The 20,071-nt window shown below is 35.7% G+C and overlaps 1 protein-coding gene across 2 annotated transcripts in view; it reads left to right on the forward strand.

Annotated features, from left to right (window-relative positions):
- HTR2C (5-hydroxytryptamine receptor 2C) overlaps positions 1 to 20,071 on the forward strand; it is a gene marked incomplete at both ends in the record, with an annotated part of 112,893 nt that overhangs the window by 20,745 nt on the left and 72,077 nt on the right. The window lies entirely within an intron of this gene.

Below are 20,071 nucleotides of genomic sequence, written 5' to 3' on the forward strand. Positions count from 1 at the left end.
TTGTATATCCAGGAGTAATTTCTCCAAGCCCTACAATGATAACAATAGTTCACAGTTCTTTTACACATATCAGTGCTATACACCATTTTAGCTGATAGACACTCTTTTAGAAACATAGCTTTGCTCAAAGTAATTTCTGTTCAGTACATTTTAGACTCTATTAACATCCCCTTCAGACACAGAGTTTGAAGGCCCAGGTTTCAATACCTTTGTTGCCATGTGATTAGAAAATAGAATTAAGGGGGTGTGGGGGAGGGGCATAATATATCTTCAAATAGTTGAAGGCTCTTCATGGCTCCAAAAGGTAAAACCAAAATAAATGGTAAAAGATACAGAAAGAAGCAGATTAGAGTTCATTAAAATGTTCTTTATCAATGAAAAGTTCTATCTTTCAAAGAAAGGAACCACTCCATTACCGAGGTTATATAAGGAACTTCTGCTTTGAATAGGAAGTTACACTAGATACTTTCTGTGTTTCCTCCTATGTTTTCAGATTGTATCATTAAGTTTCCTACTGATGTCACTTTGAATGAGTTACTTGGAGTCTGAAATTATCATTACGGAAGTAGAAGGAATGACAGGGAGATGAAAAGAAGAATTACTATTTCATACAATAGGGTTACATTTTACATGTGCTTTTAAGAGACCCTGGATGAAAAACCTACTCATTAATTATATATTATTTTAACAACTCAGAAGACATTTTATCTCTTGTTGCCATCTAAGTGAACATAAAAGAAAATTTGCTAAGAATGAATGGACTGTATATCCAAAACCCTCACTTTTAAACATTATGAGATGAATAAGAATAGCCTACTTAGCCTTTATCTCAAAGAGCAGTAATTCAATCTTGAAAGCTGTCTTTCATATGTTAAATAGAATCGCTTACAACGATGAATCTGAATTGTTCTCATTTATATCTATGTATTCCTAACACAGTGCTTGAACTGTGTAGTATCCGGGTTCTTGGACTAATTGTTAAAAGTTGATTTCTTTCTTTTCCTCCTTAGTCAAACTAAATTTCTATATTCTGCAAGTGCTAAAATTCGTTTCATGTTCCAAGTAAAAGATATCAGAAATATAAAATCTTTGCACTCTAATTTTCTTTTTCTTTTTTTTTTTTGCGGTACGTGGGCCTCTCACTGCTGTGGCCTCTCCCGTTGCGGAGCACAGGCTCTGGATGCGCAGGCTCAGCGGCCATGGCTCACGGGCCCAGCCGCTCCGCGGCATGTGGGATCCTCCCGGACCGGGGCACGAACCCTTGTCCCTGCATCGGCAGGCAGACCCTCAACCACTGTGCCACCAGGGAAGCCCTGCACTCTAATTTTTCTGCATTCAAAATATAGCAAATGCAAGCTACTCACCCATTATTCACATAACACTAAGTTCCAAAAATATACTTCATAAATTGTTTTTCCATGACTTGATGCCACTGTTTCTTTTTAATAAGAATATCACCAAGACAGTCAAGGTTAAATGAGATTTTTTTCTAGTATGGATCTTCTCACTGAGAAATATTTCATAAAATAGGTAGTAAAAGCAGAATTTTAATTACCAGCCTATGTATCTTTATTTTTATTCTTTAATTACATGGCAAGAGATATTTGAGGGTCTTTATGGAAGTATACAATTTCAAATGAGCCCAAACCATTGTAGATTATTAATCACTGTTTACTATGTAATTATAAGATCAAAGCTACTGTGGATTTTTAACTCTATTCAGAATGAAGCAGGAAAGGAAGTATTCTGAATTAGTAGGTACACATGAGATAACTACATCAGGACACCTTCTGTAGAGCAAAAGTATTCCTTATTCTAGAGCCCAAAAGAATTCACTAGCTAATAAAAAAAAAGTTTCTCCTCAAAATTATGTAGCAAAAACCTTGAAGGGGAACTAAAAGAAAGGCATTTAATATTTATTAGGCACTTATTCATTTTTCTATTTTATTTTAACCCCATCTTATATACTCTCAGCTTAAAATTTCCATATTTGTAGGCAGAAAGGACTTTTCTGAGTTTCCTATTTTAGGAACAAGTACAGAAGAGGAAGTTAAATGTGTGCTATTGGACTAATATAGATGAAGCTAACTTTCATGTATTTCATTTCAAATGGAAAATATACTCAAAACAGAGCACAGATAAATAATGAAAAGTAAAATCCTTATGTTCTTTGAAGTATTTCTCATGATGGGAGAGAATGAAGTCTCTAATTTTCAATTCCTCAAAAACCTAGGATTATAATCTCTGTATATACATGAATTTCACCAGTGGGTGGCATATAAACCATTGTAATCAACCAGGGTGTTCTCTAGGAGGGAAATTGGAGTAAAAAATAAAGATAATTATTTCAAAGATTTGAATTATATTTTGCTTAGTTACCAATAAAAAGGAAACGGTTTAATAGAAAAATTATACAAAAGCCAAACATGAATATAAGATAATCATATACGTATTTGAATTTTGATAGTTTTATATCCTTAGCTCCAATTCTGCCTAAGAAATATTGTGTTTTAACTATATCTTTTTGATCAAATGACTCCAATAATGCCATATTAATATTGTGACTATGAGCAAATCAGTGGATATCTCTAAGAATTAGATTCTCCTTTATGAATGATTAGTTTTTATTGTGTACCTATCATGCTAAGTATTTTAACCTACATTACGTCACTTAGCATATACTTTACAGGTACTTATGACTATTAAAGACCGAAAGTGAAATTATTTAGTGAACTGTAAGCCTCTACACGATTTTAAGATATTATTATTTTTAGTATTACATTAAACCAAGTCTCTATCTAAATTTAAATATAATGTGCATATGAAAATATAAACTATGTATTTCCACATCTACCAAAACAAATGTTCTGGAAGTATTTTCTTGGTTTAACTATAATATAATATAAAATATAAATTTTCTGTTTAATTATAATGAAGTAAGTAAGCTTCTTGTAGTTTAATTAGAGTAGGAAAATTAAAGGATCAGTTAGCCAAAACTTACTTCATTAAAAAATACAAGGCAGGGGCTTCCCTGGTGGCGCGGTGGTTGAGAGTCCGCCTGCCGATGCAGGGGACCCGGGTTCGTGCCCCGGTCCGGGAAGATCCCACATGACGCGGAGCAGCTGGGCCCGTGAGCCGTGGCCGCTGAGCCTGCGCGTCCGGAGCCTGTGCTCCGCAACAGGAGAGGCCACAACAGTGAGAGGCCCGCGTACCGCAAAAAAAAAAAAAAAAAAAAATACAAGGCAGGGCTTCCCTGGTGGCGCAGTGGTTGGGGGTCCGCCTGCCGATGTAGGGGACGCGGGTTCGTGCCCCGGTCCAGGAGGATCCCGCGTGCCACGGGGCGGCTGGGCCCGTGAGCCATGGCTGCTGAGCCTGTGCGTCTGGAGCCTGTGCTCTGCAACAGGAGAGGCCACAGCAGTGAGAGGTCCGTGTATCGCAAAAAAAAAAAAAAAATACAAGGCAAATTTTGAAGACCAATATTTCATAAATAATTTTTTTAGCATGCAATACTATGACAAATTACTCAATTAACTTTTACCATGGCTTACTCACCTAAAAGTTTAATTTTAGGTTAGTCACAATATTATTTTACACGATTAGTGAACTCTAATTAAATTAGTTATATAAATGACTGAACAAAAGAGGGGAAATATAGTGAGAGAATCTGACTGTATTTAATTCTGATGTAAAATATTGTAACACTGTAATTAAGAACTACCCTATTTTTACTGTGAAACAAACAAAAAATGAGTAAAAATATTACACTTGTAGCCTACCTGATATTCTCTTAGAATTTGTTTTTCAGATGTGTTAGGATTACTTGAAAAAAAAGAGACAATTTAAACAGTACACAAAGGTGATAGTAGAAAAAATAAAAGAATACAGAAAGTAAAAGTGGTAGGTAGACTCACGTTGCTTTCTTACCTATTGCTTTTTTTTAATTCATGCCTAGTAGGGCAGAGCTATGGCCTAAGGAAATTATTATATGCTAACAAAACAATAACACAAGTAAGACCAATAATAGTGATAGCTATGTCTATATTGGGGCCCAGCTATATGCCAAGCACTTTACTCAAATCTTATGATTTAACCTAAAAATATTACATAATGTAGGTGTTACAATTCATCTTTTACAGATGAGGAAATCTAGGTTCAGGTTGAACAACTGATTCAACCTCAAAGTTTATGCTCTTTTCAGTCTGCTTTGCTGTGTCACACAAATAATAGTTTCTCAGATTTAATATTTCTACTTATATTATTCACTAAAACATCAAAACAGTCTTTTGTTACAGGTATCATTATCTATACTTAAAGCTGGGGAGGAAAAAAATGAGTTTGTAGTGATTTCAAAACAGTGTGCTAATAAGTAAAAATTATACAAGTGGTTTAATCATTTTTTCCCTTAAAGAAGCAGCCAACCCCCTCACATATACCACATAAGGAATGACACATATGGAAAAATGTCCAGGTCATTATTTTTCTGCTCAATTTCTTACCACTATGACAATATTTTTCTGGATTTTGAAAGACCAACTACTGCTAGTCACAAAAGATTCTTAATTATCTTTTACCCTTGTCAACTAAATGGAAATGATAGAGATATTTTGTATTGTATCATTTAACTTACTTTGTTGAATTTTTCTACTATGTTTTTTGAATTTTCTTAGAAGTTGCTCCAAGTCTTATAATATGCATCTCTTTATTTTCATTCCTCTTAAAAAATTGAGATATAATTCATATGCCATAAAATTCACCTTTTGAAAGTATACAATTCAGTGGTTTTTAGTATATTCACAAAATTGGGCATTCATCATTATCTAATTCCAGAATATTTTCATCACCTCAAAAAGATGCCCCATACAAATTAGCAGTCACTCTCTATAATATGCATTTTAGCTCAAAGCAATCTTGTTAAGATTAATATTGAATTTCAATAGTATATAGAAACTTTGTGCCAATATACTTCCATTCCTTCCCCCTTCTTTGTGCTATTATTGTCATACATATTGCATCTTATACATTATAACACATCAAAATAGTTTTGTAGTTATTGTTTTATGTAGTTGTCTTTTACATAATTTTTCATGTCTTTCACATTTAGGAGAAAAGTGTTTTAATTCATATGAATTCAAGTTACCATCTAGCCTTTCAATTCACCTGGAGGATTCACTTTAATAGGTATTGTAAGTCAAATATGCTGATGACAAATTCAATTTCTGTTTATCTAGAAATGTCTTTATTTTTCCTTCATATTTGAAGGATAGTTTTACTGGACATAGAATTCTTGGTTGACAGTCTTTTTCTGTCAACACTTTGAATATGTCATCCCAATGCCTTCTGGACTTGTTGGTTTCCAATGAGAAGTCAGCTGTTTATCTTTTTTGGGTCATTTTACATATGTTGAGTCATTTACTTCTTGCTGTATTTAGAATTTGCTCCTTGTCTTTGTCTTTTGATTTCGACTATGAAGTGTCTAGATGTCTTTCTCTAAGTTTATCCTAACTGGTGTTCCTTGAGCTTCTTAGATGTGTAATTTTCAGCCATTATTTCTTCAAAATTTTTTTCTGCCTTTCTCTCCATCCTCTCCTTCTGCATACATATTCCCATTATGCATACATTTGATGGTGTCCCACAGGCTCTGTTCATTTTTCTTATTCTTTTTTCTTTCTGTTCTTCAGACTGGATAATCTCTTTTGACTTATCTTCAAGTCCACTGATCTTTTCTTCTGCCTGCTAAAATTCACTGTTAAATCCATCTAATGAATTTATAATTTCAGTTATTATACCTTTCAACTCCAGAATTTCTATTTGTTTTTGGTTTTGTTTTAAATATTAGACTAATTTGTATCCCTCTATTGATTTTCTCTATTTGGTGAGACATTATCATCATAGTTTCCTTTAATTCTTTAAGTATAGTCTCCTTTACTTCTTTAAATGTATTTTTATAGTTGATTTAAACACTTTGTCCAATAAGTCCAACAACTGAACCCCCTCCTGGATACTAGAAAATGACTGCTTTTATTCCTGCCTATGGGCCATACCTTCCTGTTTCTTTGCTATCTTGTATTTTCTTTTTGAAAACTGGACATTTTAAATAATATATTGTAACAACTTTGGAATTAGACCCCTTGCCTTCTGGTGTTTTCTGTTGTTGCTGTTTTTTTTCTCATTCCTGCTTGCTTTAGTGACTTTCCTAGATTAATCTTATAGATTCTATATTCCTTGCAATGTATGGTCGCTATTTTTTCTGGTGGGTTTTTTTTTTTAATTCTTGTTGTTATTTTTAAGCCTGGCTTCTTAGGAGTCACCCCTGAATCTGCATAGTGTCTGATCAGTCAATGATTGGTCAGAATATTTCATTAAATGTTTTAAGCCAGTTATACTTCCACCCTTTTCCATGGGGATTTTTTGTGTGTGAAGTCATACCTTCAAATTTCTGGGGGGTTACAAGTCAGTTAAGACTTTTACTTTTACTTCTTACTTGAGAAGAGAATCAAGGAAAGCAAGAGATGAACTAGCAGGGGTCCTCTCCAGGCTTTCTTGGACATATGCACAGCCATGCATGTATGCAGCCTCTTTAGGTCTCCTAGAATATGTTGGAGCTTTTTAAAGTCCTTTATATTTGTCATATTCCTATTACAAAGGCATTCCTTCTAAACTTTTAGCCAGGTTCTTATTTGTTCCAACTGAATTCACAGCCTTACACAACTACAGTGTTATTGAATCCAACTTATTGCTATTGTTTCAATAATACCCAAGGTATAGGACTTTTTCTGAGGGACTGAATTCAGAGTCATATCAAATAGCCACATGCCCTGGGAATAGAGTGTTTCAAGGAAACTACTGTAAATATTATAAAAATATGTATAGTGCTATGGGGATGGAAATTTACAAGGAACTCCAAAACAAGTAAGGCCCCATTCCACTGGCAGCTGCTCTTCATGGCTACTGTGCTCCACTGTTGAGCTGGGAGAAGAATAGGAGCAACCTCAAGGGAAACACAGATGCCACTGTTCTTACCAAATGTAAGTAGGTTGTTTTTGAATGAATGTCTTTTAGGTTAGTTCTGTGCCTTTGTTTAAGAATACAATATCTCACAAGTCAGCTTACAAGTGGAAGTGCCCTACAGCTTTGTGAGTAGGATTTGATTAGCGCTTTTGTGTGCAGCATATATGTCTTGGTGGAGTGGGAAATGATCATACATACTTTGTTTTCCCATTCATATATATATCTTTGTTGCCATTTCCATGTTTAAAAAAAAAAGTTTGTATCTGTCATTATGAAAACAGAGCCACCTAGATGAAGCTTCCTATATAAGAGACAGTGACGGGCCGTCTGGGACATAGATGGAGGGTTGGCTGTATAATAAGGAATCTTTGCTCTCCCACGTCAGGCATGGAAAACTTTAACTTCCAGGCTGGTCATCCAGTTCCCATCCAGATTCTCTTTACTATCTCTTCAAACTCCACATAAACAAAAAAAAAGAAAAATGGAGAATAAAAAATATACAGGGCTAAATAATCAAAGAGAATATTAAAAGTTTTGTGTATAAATCCCATATCCTTAATCACAGACTGACTAACCTCCCCAGCATTCCATTTCCAAAGACATTTGATAGAAGATAAAATTGCCTCCTGTTGCAACATTAATTTCCAATTGTCTACATAGGCCTTTGAGGTAGACTCGAAGAGTGCACAGGCCCAACACTGGCTCAGTGCTTTGGGTAACTTATGAGGACAATTGAAGCATAAGCAGCAGAGGTATGTTACCTTGGGTGGAAGACTATAGTTGCTATCTTAAATATTTAACCCATTCATACACATTTTTATTTATTCTCAAACAACTTACAAAGTAGATAAAACAGGTAATTTTCTTGAGTTTTCAGAAGGGAAAAAAATCCAACTAAATCCCAAAGTGGATACACACTTATAGATAGTATGTGACAAAGCAAATCTTCTTCCTCCCTTCCTCATTAGAACCATACTCATTAGAACCATAGAATGTTTTCTCCTGTGCCCTGCAGGTTGGAAGGAGAGTTAAGCACCTATTAACAGTAATGTATAATATCTCCAATGCAGCTTCTTATTTTAGGCAAAAATCCTTTAAACTCAAGCAGGATCACTGCTTCACATGGACAGTGGGGCCCTGAGCTCTTTCAGACTCACAATGCACTACTCTGGAAAGCCACTGGAGAGGCGGGGGTGTCATACTCAAAGATTAGCAGCTATCTCAAATGATAACTCTACATTTCAATAAAAATCTCTCTAGTTCAGAGCTTAGTTTCCCTTTGTGGGACCTCAACTTATTTGTAGGGGAAGTGAAGGCATTAGGTACAAGATGAGACTTTATAAGATTATTTAGCAATGAGTTCTGTTTTCTGAAATATGGCAGTCTAAGTTTGTTTGAACAACACTACCAAGCAAATATAAGTAAGGAATTATCAAGGCAAAATTTTAGTCAAGAGTGGAACCCAGACATCGGCTCAGGATGTTTACTCTGCAGAAATCTGCTTAAAAAGGAAGCTTGAGAGTATGCAGACAAGAACTCAAGCAGAAGATCATTCCCATTTTAAGCTGGCACCCTAAATGACTATACCTTAATATAAGGGTGATCCAGAGGTAAACCAGAACCACACCCTCACCCCTACGGTCTGCCAGGAAAAGTGACTTGGAATTGAGGGGCAGAGGGAACCTGTCCCTGATAATTTTTAACCATAAGCCAGAACTCACATTTTCAGTGGTCCAAAAAATTCAAGCTATAAATTTAGCTGATAATATTCTTGGAATATAGTGCCCCTGTGCATCAATAAGGAAATAGCAAACAATGCAATTGACAAAAAGACAAAATTGAGGAGGTACTTCACAAAAGAAGTCCAAATGGCCAATAAACATATGTAAAGATGCTCAGACTTATCAGTAATCAGGGAAATTAAAACTACAATTAAGTACTGGTAAATACTCACCAGATCGGCAAAAATTAAAGTGTGACTATACTTGTGCTGGCAAGCATATGGAACAACATGAAGTCATACACTTGTGATGGGAATGTAAATTGACACAACTATAATTAAAAACAATATAGCATTATATAGCAATACTAGAAAAGTGTGTACCCTATGATCCAGAAGGTCCATTGCTGGGTATATAGTATAGAGAGAGGCTTACTCCTGAGCATCAAGATATGTGTAAAAGAATTATTTGTAGCAGCATTGCTTGTAATTACCCCAAACTAAAAGGAACTAAATTGTATAAGCAATAATAAAATGGATACTTAAGTTGCTGCCTTTGGTAATATAACCAAATACTATACAGATGAGGAAGCTTAGGCACAGAGAGGTGCAGCTATTTACCCCAAATCACACAAATTTTAAGTGACAGAGTTGGGGTTTGCCTCCACGCAATCTAACCCTAAAGTCTTCAGCTATTACACTATGCTGCCTCTGTTAAATTTGTTTTGCAGGAAATGAATACTATTAGGTTGAACTATATGAAACTGGCATTTTTGCAAGTCAAGAGTTGAGTATTAGCAAATTCATATGGTTCAGTCTAATAGCTCTCCTAAATTCTAAGCCCCGTTGGCCTGAAATCACCTTGCTCGATGTATCAGCCTACTTCTCCTTAGCTCTGTCACTCAAAATGACTTTCTAAGCTGTCGTTTATCCGTGAAAAAAGTTTCCTTTGTTCTTTTCCTCTAAAAGCCTTCATTGCTAAAGGGCTGTGGTTGATTCTTTCTTCCAGTTCTCATTTTGTTAAGTGACTGTGGGGCAAAACAATCTGATTAACCATGGGGGATGGAAATGATGAAAGCAATAACAACTGTCAACATCTGCCGAGAAAAACAGTCTTTGGCATACATTTGTACTAGTCATCCACTTCTGGGCAACAGAGTCTTTCCTAACTTAAAAACTCGTAAGAATCTTTTTCTGGGTCACCCTATACACAGAATGAGAGTAAACCATCTGTCCCTGCACCTCGTCCCCTAGAGGAGTCTATACAACACAAGCCCACCAAGTTTGAAATATCCTTCCAAAATTTCATGGAAGCAAATAAGAAAACATAATGCATCAATTTATACACACAGAGAAATTTCTCTCAGAATTATAGTTCAAGGTTTTAAGAAGACAGCAGAAGATAAAGGAAGATGACAAGCAAGTCATGAAAAATTTGGTCACAAGAAAGTCTTTATGATTTCACAGACCAGAAATATCTATTTGTTGGTTATGGAAAAAATGAATTAAAATTCACAAATGCTTGAGACAACTTGTCTTAAGTATAAGAGATTGAATTAAATTAAATAATCTGGAAAAAGAAAGCTATAAAATGACAATGTAACTTTGGCCTAAAAGGTAGACCTTTTTCTAATGATTCAAAGCTGGGGTTTTCTTTTCATGCAGAAATAAACACACCAAAGCTAAATTTTAAAATCCCCAAATATTCCCTACAATAATGAGGAAATTCATTTTTATATATATTTTGTGTTTAGGAGGATGAGAACACTCTGTTGAAGTTCAGGGATTAGTCCTGCATTATTCATCCAATAGTATTAATAAAACTAGGAAAAACTAAGGAATTCCCTGTCTCTGCCCTTCCACCCCTTTGCCCCTACCTCCAGACTAGCTGTAAGTCTTTATTAACTAGATAAATTTCAGATTCTAATGAGGTTTTATGCTTCATCAATATAACCTTCCCAATTCAGATGAAATCAGGTTCAGAAATTAGGACAGTGTCAGGGACATTTTGGGAAATTTGTTGTTATATCTCAAATCCAAGTTTTTGTCTTCCTACTTTAACTTATGTCTGGGGAGGAAATGACTTTATTAATGTCAGTCTCCTCAAAGTACACTTGCTCTGGTCTATTCTTAGAAGAAGCATTAGAAAAACTGCAGTTCTCAAGAAAGCTGAGACCTCCCCCCCACTTAGTGATACCAGCTCAAGAAGAAAATAATTTGCTTCAAACTTTTGGCCCAGGGAGAGTTTTGAAGGAAAGATTTTGAAACAGTTTAATTACCCTTTTGTGGTAATCAGAATGGAAAACTGTTTGAGATTCTAATTGTGTCGCAGAATGCCAAGTATTTTGGTGTAGTCATTATTTTGTTACTGTACAAGAGAATTATGATTCATGCTTTATCTTACTTTACACTTACAAGGAACCAAATACCCCAGCATTTCTCATTAATTTCAGGCATACACGCTATACAATGTTGAGTCAAATCCTCCCAGTGCTGCAGCTTCTCATTGGAAATTAAAACCTTTAAAAATGTCACTTAAGGCTTCCGTGGTGGCGCAGTGGTTGAGAGTCCGCCTGCCAATGCAGGGGACACGGGTTCGAGCCCCGGTCCGGGAAGATCCCACATGCCGCGGAGAGGCTGGGCCCGTGAGCCATGACCGCTGAGCCTGCGCGTCCGGAGCCCGTGCTCTGCAATGGGAGAGGCCACAGCAGTGAGAGGCCCGCGTACCGCAAAAAAAAAAAAAAAGTCATTTAATTCTTTCTCAGTTGATTCCTGAAAGTAAGCTAACCTTTTACAGGCCTTTCTCAGAAAGAAAATAATTACCAGTAATTATAATTACTAGTGATCTTAATTAGAAGTTATCCTAAATATTAAGGTAAAAAGAAAATTGCCAAGGACCTCTAATAACTCGAAAAGTGAGCTTTGAGCTTAGCAAAAGCATGGAGGCCACAAATGGGAAATACTGCTAACACACGCACAACCAAGGACAATATTGATAAGAAGGGGAAAAAGTAAGAAAGTCTTCTCTTATGTTTAGACAAGAGTTTGGAGGATGAGAAAATGGCTCAGATATACTCCAAATTCCTTATCCATAAAATGGGGATGATAATAGTAAGTACTTTACATGATTTGAGGACTAAGTAAGGTAATAAATAAAACTCCTAGAATAGGGCCTGGTGCATAGTAAGCAACATATATTACTTACTATTGCTGTAAATAATATGTTTAGTATTCTAAGGATTTTGCTTCCTACCAAGTCTTTATATTATCTATAGGCCCTTAGAGTATCTTTTGAACAATGCTGAGTTATGTTTGTGCATCTAAGTACTTATATTTTGGCTACATTTTGCATAAAATAAATTGCTTTGTTTATTCTAAATAGACAATAACAGATTGGTTGGTCTGTGAAGGACATTACTGCATTTTTTTTGTTCTTTAGTCATGTTTAAAAAAATATCTAAAAATATCTATATAGTACATGTAGTTAGATGTCTGTCCCATTCTTCAAGATATCTAGGAACAAAGATCCTACTATTCTTTTTCAGGATAATCAAAGCCCTCATGATATTCAAAAAAAATTTCCACAATAGGTGTAAATGTGAATATTTACTTCTATGTCTTTCCAAGCCCTTATTTTTTCCACTGGTTCTACTGTCTTAATAATCTATTTGAGATGCAATTGCTTTCCTATCAAATGGATATGTTTAGTAGCATGAATCTCCATAAGTACTGAATTAACTGTTTGAGGCAAATAAAGTCCAAAAGTACCATTATGTTGAAATGTTTTACAAAAACAAAATGATTTCTGAATCCCAGCCAATGAACCACTTAGGTTAGACAATATCAGTTCTTTATAGAAAAAATAATTTTCTATTTTATGGGAATTCATTGTGATAAGATATATAAAAGATAGATAGATAGATATTCCACTGTACTTGTAAAATTTCATTTTAGAAGCTAAGTTGAAAAATAAGCACTCAAACCAATATACATTTTTATTAGAGATATAGAGTAGAAAATGATAACCCTTTCCTTTCTCCAACTTAGAATATAGCACTGCTCACCTTCCCATAAATATATTGTTCTCTATCAAGAGCTCACTGTTCTCGGGACTTCCCCAGCAGTGCAGTAGTTAAGAATCCGCCTGCCAATGCAGGGGACGTGGGTTCAAGCCCTGGTCTGGGAAGATCCCGCATGCCACAGAGCAACTAAGCCCGTGCACCACAACTACTGAGCCTGTGCTCTAGAGCCCGCAAGCCACAACTACTGAGCCCACGCACCACAACTACTGAAGCCCGCGCACCTAGAGCCCGTGCTTTGCAACAAGAGAAGCCACCGCAATGAGAAGCCCACACACCGCAACAAAGAGTAGCCCCCACTCGCCGCAACTAGAGAAAGCCTGCGCACAGCAACAAACACCCAACTCAACGGAAAAAAAAGATCTCTCTCACTGTTCTCTATCAAGATCTTTCTTTCAGAAAGACAGTTTCTGCTACTAAGCCCTGTGGTCCGTCCAGACATATGAGAGCAGCAGCACAATAATTTTCTAAGGGTCATTCTGCCTTTTTATCTTCTTGACCAAAGTCCCATACAATAATATATTGACCTCAGCCAATGCAGAGGGAGAGAGAGTATTTGCACAATCTTTAAAAAAAAACTTATTATTTAACAGTGAGTCTCTTAGGAAGATAGTGATTTTTTGTTTTTTTTTTTTTTCTGTTTTGTTTTGTTTTTTTTTGCGGTACGCGGGCCTCTCACTGCTGTGGCCTCTCCCGTCGCGGAGCACAGGCTCCGGACGTGCAGGTGCAGCGGCCATGACTCACGGGCCCAGCCGCTCTGTGGCATGTGGGATCATCCCGGACCGGGGCATGAACCCGTGTCCCCTGCATCGGCAGGTGGACTCTCAACCACCGCGCCACCAGGGAAGCCCCGGAAGATAGTGATGTTTAACTGACCTAATCTTTACACTTCCAAATATTGAAGCTAGGTATCACTGGCTTCTCATTGTCCCTTGGACTTAGGACAATTAACGTTTGATAGGAAAAGTTACTTTATAAATCAATAGTCTTCAAATAATCTTCAAAGAATAATCTTTTCATTACACACATTACCTGTACTACCCATGTTCACCTTTCTGTAAGGGGACATTATGGATTTTCATAGTTATCTTTCTCCTCTATTGATCAGTCTCAAGCATGGTGTAATAAAGAGAGTACAGGATTGAAAGTCAGGAGATTTAGGTTCCAGGTCTGGCTGTACTACAGAGCTCAGCTCTGTCTGACTCCAAAGCGTGAGCTCTTTACGCCATTTCATAAGCACAGTGACACAAAGAGGTAGATGGCTGAAGCACTATCATTATTCTCATGTATCAAGATATGGTGGAGAATTGAGTGCCACGTCTGCAACCAAGTGTGTTTTTTTTTTTCATTCCATTGACAACCAGAGAAGGTGATATGCTTATGACAGTAATTGTTAACACTGGAACCACAAATCATGTGTCACCCTTGACCCTGTTTTCTTTCCACTATACCATTCTTTCTGCCAAATTGTGGCCCTCTTAACTCCAATCCACCTGTAGTTGGCCTAAGGTAAATTCTGGTGAAGGCCATTTAATGTAAGGTTTTCTAATTATTAAGAGTTCAGTTTCACTGATTAGGCAACACTGTGTTTTGAGTTTTTAACCTAAGCTATAGTATATATAAGTTAACCATCCATGGGCATAAAAGTGCCTACAGATTTTACTTCTTACCCTTAAATTAATTAAAGAAGCAATTAGTTGTTGTGCTACCAGGATTAAGTAGTGTTAGTGGCTATAAAAGATCCCATTGTTCCATAAGTGTTCTCACTTGGGAAGTTGGCAATAAGGCTTAATCAAACTAAAGAAAATTTTGCCAAGGCGGACACTGTGTAGCTGAAATACCCCTAGTCAGGCTGGATGAGGTCTGTTCTCATAAATGGAGCATCTGGCTGTAGCCCAGAACAGCATATATGAAAAGGGATTTATTTCTGGGATATGGGGACTGAATCATCATCAGTTAGAGAAAGGGAACAAGCAATGTCCCATTGAGACACAGTAGTAAGATTAACCTTGTACTTGTCACCTATACGAGATGTTATGGTATGCATGTGCTAAGATAGGGGTCTTTGGAAATCACATATATGAAATAGCCAAATTTCAGTAAGAATATTTGCTTCCTTCATGTGATTTCACACAGCTCTGAGTGTTAATCTTGCTGTAAATTAATTATATTAGTATTAACATTGTCCTGTTAATATGATTTCAATAAGCCTGAAAGAATGGCTTGGCCATCTCTATATTCCCCAGATAATTAGGAAGACAACCTACTAGTTTATACCCAGAGTCTGAGGACTAAAAGAGACCTTAAAATTCAAACATCTCAGCTTCCCTCCTTTTACTGACTTGGAAACTAAGGTTCAGTGTGGTTAACTGATTACTCTAGACACAAAGGTAAGTAGTTTCAGAGGCAGTAGTAGAGTCTATTGAACCAGACTGCAGTCCTTTAAAACCAAGAGAGCCCTAGGCACTTAGAGCTTCCCAGGCATACCTGGCCTTGGTTACACCAGGAACTGATTAATCTGACCCAGTCACAGTGCTTGGGGTTTTAATGTCAGGAAATGACCTAATTCTTTACTTTTCCTAGTATTTGTGTATTTCAACATGGCCCTTCAATGACTAAAAACTTCACTGCATATTATAATTTTATTAAATGGGAATGTGAACAGAAGGATGCATAACTTAAGGAATTTGACTGATGTGTCAGAACAGTAGTATGTTGCCGACACACAAAGAACTTTCAAGTAATGCTTATATTCTTCAGATTACAATTAAAACCCATCATATTTTCTATACAAAGTTAAATATGTTGCGGCATTAGTTATCACATAAAAACACTGCTTAACCGTAATATGCTGTTGTTGGTCATAGTAAAGACAGTGTATTATCATAGCACTAAAAACAACTTTCTCACTGTATATATTTACCTTTTATTTCTAAATCCTTGACTCTGAAAACATTAAGAAACATCTCCTGTGAGTTCCATGGTTAATTATTGAACAAACTATTTTGAGAGTTATTTACATAAAATTAAATAGCCCATAGTAGTGTGTAAATATATATATTATATACAGTATATATGTATTTCTCCCCACAAAAGGAGAACATTGCTCAAGTCTTCAGTACTATATAGCATTGAATTAATTATATTTAAAATTATCTCTCCATTCTAAATTTCAATATTGTCTATATAGTCTAAATTTTACTTAAACTTTGACCATACCAGTTTATGACTATTTCCTTGCTATTAAAAACACAACAGAGAGACAGAGAGAGAGCCCCCCCAATTATTTTCATTCTCCTCCCCTTCAAATGTTTATGTACCTAGGCTCAAGTGACAAAGAGATACAAGACATGATCTCTACCCTTGATGTTTATAGAAAGAGATAAAAAACAATGCAAAGCAGTTTAGACCAAGTGACACATACACAATGTGTCATGTGAGGTGAGAAAAGGGAGGGATGACTAAGGATTAACAGTCAGAGAGGGACTCATTGAGACAATATCAAACTCAAATGATATTTTCTTGAACCTCAAAGTTACTATTAGTGAATTTCAAGGGCTAGAAAACTTTAGTTTCAATGTGTTAATTTCTCCAAGACGATATTCTTGGATAAAGAAGATATGGTATATATATATATACAATGGAATGTTACTCAGCTATAAAGAAGAATGAAATAATGCCATTTGCAGCAACATGGATGAATCTAGAGATTATCATATCAAGTGAAGTAAGTCAGACAGAGAAAGACAAATATCATATGGTATCACTTATACGTGGAATCTAAAAAATGATACAAATGAACTTATTTACAAAACAGAAACTTACTTACAAAACAGATATAGAAAACAAACTTATGGTTACCAAAGGGGAATCGGGGAGGAGAGGGGGAGAGGGATAAAGTAGGAGTTTGGGATTATCAGATACAAAATACTATATATTAAATAAACAACAAGGTCCTACTGTATAGCACAGAGAACTATACTCAATATCTTGCAATAACCTATAATGCAAAAGAATCTGAAAAAGAATATATATATTATTCAGTTATTTATATATATATATATATATATATATATATATATATATATATCAGTCACTTTGCTGTACACCAGAAACTAACACAACATTGTAAATCAACTATACTTCAATAAAAAAAAAGATGATATTTTTCAGGTAAACAGTCTCCGCACAGCTCTCTAGTAAGGAATGCCACTCAGAATAATAAAGTGACAATAAGGCAAATTGAAATATTATGCATTCTTTGGCATTTATTAGCATGATTTATATCACCACTCGTGAGTTACAAATGGTTGGCAGGAGCCATAAGGTCAAGAGTCACTCAAAATCCCTCCTCCCTTAAGAATAAAAAGATTTATTTTAATTACAAAGATTCTTTCTTCTTTTTTTGAGGGATATTTGGAAATTTTAGTACATATTCTTTCCCACAATGGGCAGAAAAATGAACTCTTCAATATCTAAAAATAGACTACAAAAAATTCATTAAATGAAAAGATATAACAAGTATTATAGACTTGAATTTATCAGGCATTAAACAAGTTAATACCAAGTATGACACTTACTTTGTATTTTATATATATATATATATATATACACACACACACACACACACACACACACCTGGACATATTTATATATGCACTACGTGAAAGTTTTTTGTGTGTAGGCAACATACTACTGTTCTGACACATCAGTCAAATCCCTTAAGTTATGCATCCTTCTGTTCACATTCCCATTTAATAAAATTATAATATGCAATGAAGTTTTTAGTCATTGAAGAGCCATGTTGAAATACACAAGTACTAGGAAAAGTATATATTTATATATTTATAAATATATCCATATGTTTATATACATTCCACTATGATAATATTTGATAGATGCTAAATTAGAAGTATATACAAACTTCCGATAGGAATATATCAGCTCAGAAGTTTCATTCACTAATTCATTCATTAATTCATTCATTTATTCAATGACTAGTATTCACTTAGGATCTACTGTGTATGAAGCACTATTCCATATGCTGGCCAAGAGAGTTCTTAAAATATGGGATTTTGACAGGCAGAGAAGGAGTAGGGCTTGACATTGTAAGTAGTGGGAATGACATAAAAATGAGTGGTAAATAAGAATACATGATGTGATCAGGGAAATTAACCCTGTGTGGTAAGAATACTGGGTGTGTCAACATTAGAGTAAGCTAGAAAAGCACCCATTCCATAGGAACAAGTTTTTGTGGCAGTTTATTTAGCCCTCCTATGACTGAGGCAACTCTCACTTCATTATAAGATATGGCTCAATAAGCCTTTCCGTGTGTGTGTCAGCTCATGCTAGTCACAGAGGGACTCAAGGCAGCCTTTCAAGCAGTGGGGAACATAATGCAACAGTAAAGAACACAGGGAGCCCCTATTAGGTAGTTGAGAATGTTCAGCTGTCTTTATTAGGCAGTGGAGAAGAGAAGAGCAGACCTACACATTAACACAGATACCAAGCCCTAATTTATGATTTTTTTCCGTCAAGTGTCATTTCCAGTGTTAATTTTTTCCTCTGGCTTTCCTATGTTGCCCAGACATACAACATTAACCAATAAGCATTTGAAGACATCTGCCTAGATCACAGTAGAGATTCCACTCAGAATCATACAGGCTCTCCCCAAAGTTCATCATCAATGCATCCAAGAAAAAGCAATTTACATGGAATCTAGGATAGAAAGGAATGCAAGATCATTTGTTGCTATGGATAGATGTGATGCCTAGATGCAGTAAAATGAGCTCCAATCAAGATTAGCTTTTCTGCCCTGTTCTTTACCATCATGGTGACATATTTGCCTCCATGCTAGCAAGGCATACTTTACTTAGATTCGCCTAATTTTATGAGTTAGTTCCTACCAAGTTAAACATCCACTCTCTGATAGAATCTGAGCATTTATGGACAACTATAACCCCTTTGACAAGTTCTAACTGTGCAAAGAACTTTATCATCAGGAAAACCTGGTTGTATACATATACATATATATATATATATATATATATATTCAAATGAATGATTTTAATTTTAAAAGACTACTGCAGTTTCCCTAAATTTGGATGCATTTTCTAAGTCACAAAGCATCTTTGATGAAAGTAGTAGTGCAATGAGGTATAGAGACAATAAAGAATTTCCCCTATTCCAAAAAGGTCCATTTATGAAACTTTTACCATATTCCTGAGAGCCTAATAACTTATTTTAAATTGAGGCATTGTAATTTTGGAATCAGCAATCAGGGATTCTGCAGTAGAATTATGGGAGCTATCTAGTGAATATTTAGCACCAGCTATGAGGTATTCATATACAATTTTATGGAGCTGCGTAAAGTTCCAAATACAAGATAATGAGCTTTCTCATCTATCCCTTTTACTTGAGCAAATAGGAGTCTCTATGGAAGCCAACTTCAAAGTCTGGTCTAATGATACTATTAAACACAGAGATGGGAAATCATAGAGTGAGGTCAGGAGCTTTTGCACGGAGTTTCTGTGCTATTTCCTGACACCTCCATTAGGAATATGAGCTAATTAAATACAAAAGGGGGCAGTCATCTTAGAATGTGCCATAGAGTTTCACAATTTACCTTCTTCTCAGAAATATGCTCCATTATTTCCAAAGAGCCAAATTAATTTCTAGAAACTCCTCTGTCTCCCTAACCAGATGACAATTATTATGTAGTCCATGATGACAATCAGAGATTTTGTTGATAAGGGTCTCTACTTACTTCATCGAGTTTTGCTCAGGATAATGCCTTTTAGCTTTACATTTTCTGGTCTTATTTTACTGACACAGTGTGCTTAGGTTCTTTTTATCTACATAGCTGAAAAAAGGTTACCATCCTTCTCTTTTCATTCTTCCTGTAAGAAGAAGATAAATCAAGCCACTTGAGTATTGTCTATTCATCTGTCTTTTCAAACATTAAAAGGAGCACCTACACGTGCTGAGCTCTATGTTGAATAAACATATTCCTTTGCCTGTTAGGAGTCGTAATGAAGGAAACTGACACAGCAGCTGATAATTTTAATACACGGTGGTATAAATGTCAAGTTAGATCTATGTCAGTTTCTTGAGAAGACAAAAAGAAACTAGCTAATGGCTTCATGGAGGTGGTGACACCTAAGCTAGTGAAATTGTGTCTCACACTCAGGTTTGTCTAGTTTCAAAGTCTGTGTTCATTTCACGATAGTGTAAGAGCAGAGGTTGTACAATGCTGAACTAGCAA

Source organism: Stenella coeruleoalba (assembly GCF_951394435.1).
Source record: "Stenella coeruleoalba genome assembly, chromosome: X".
Lineage (NCBI taxonomy): Eukaryota > Metazoa > Chordata > Mammalia > Artiodactyla > Delphinidae > Stenella > Stenella coeruleoalba.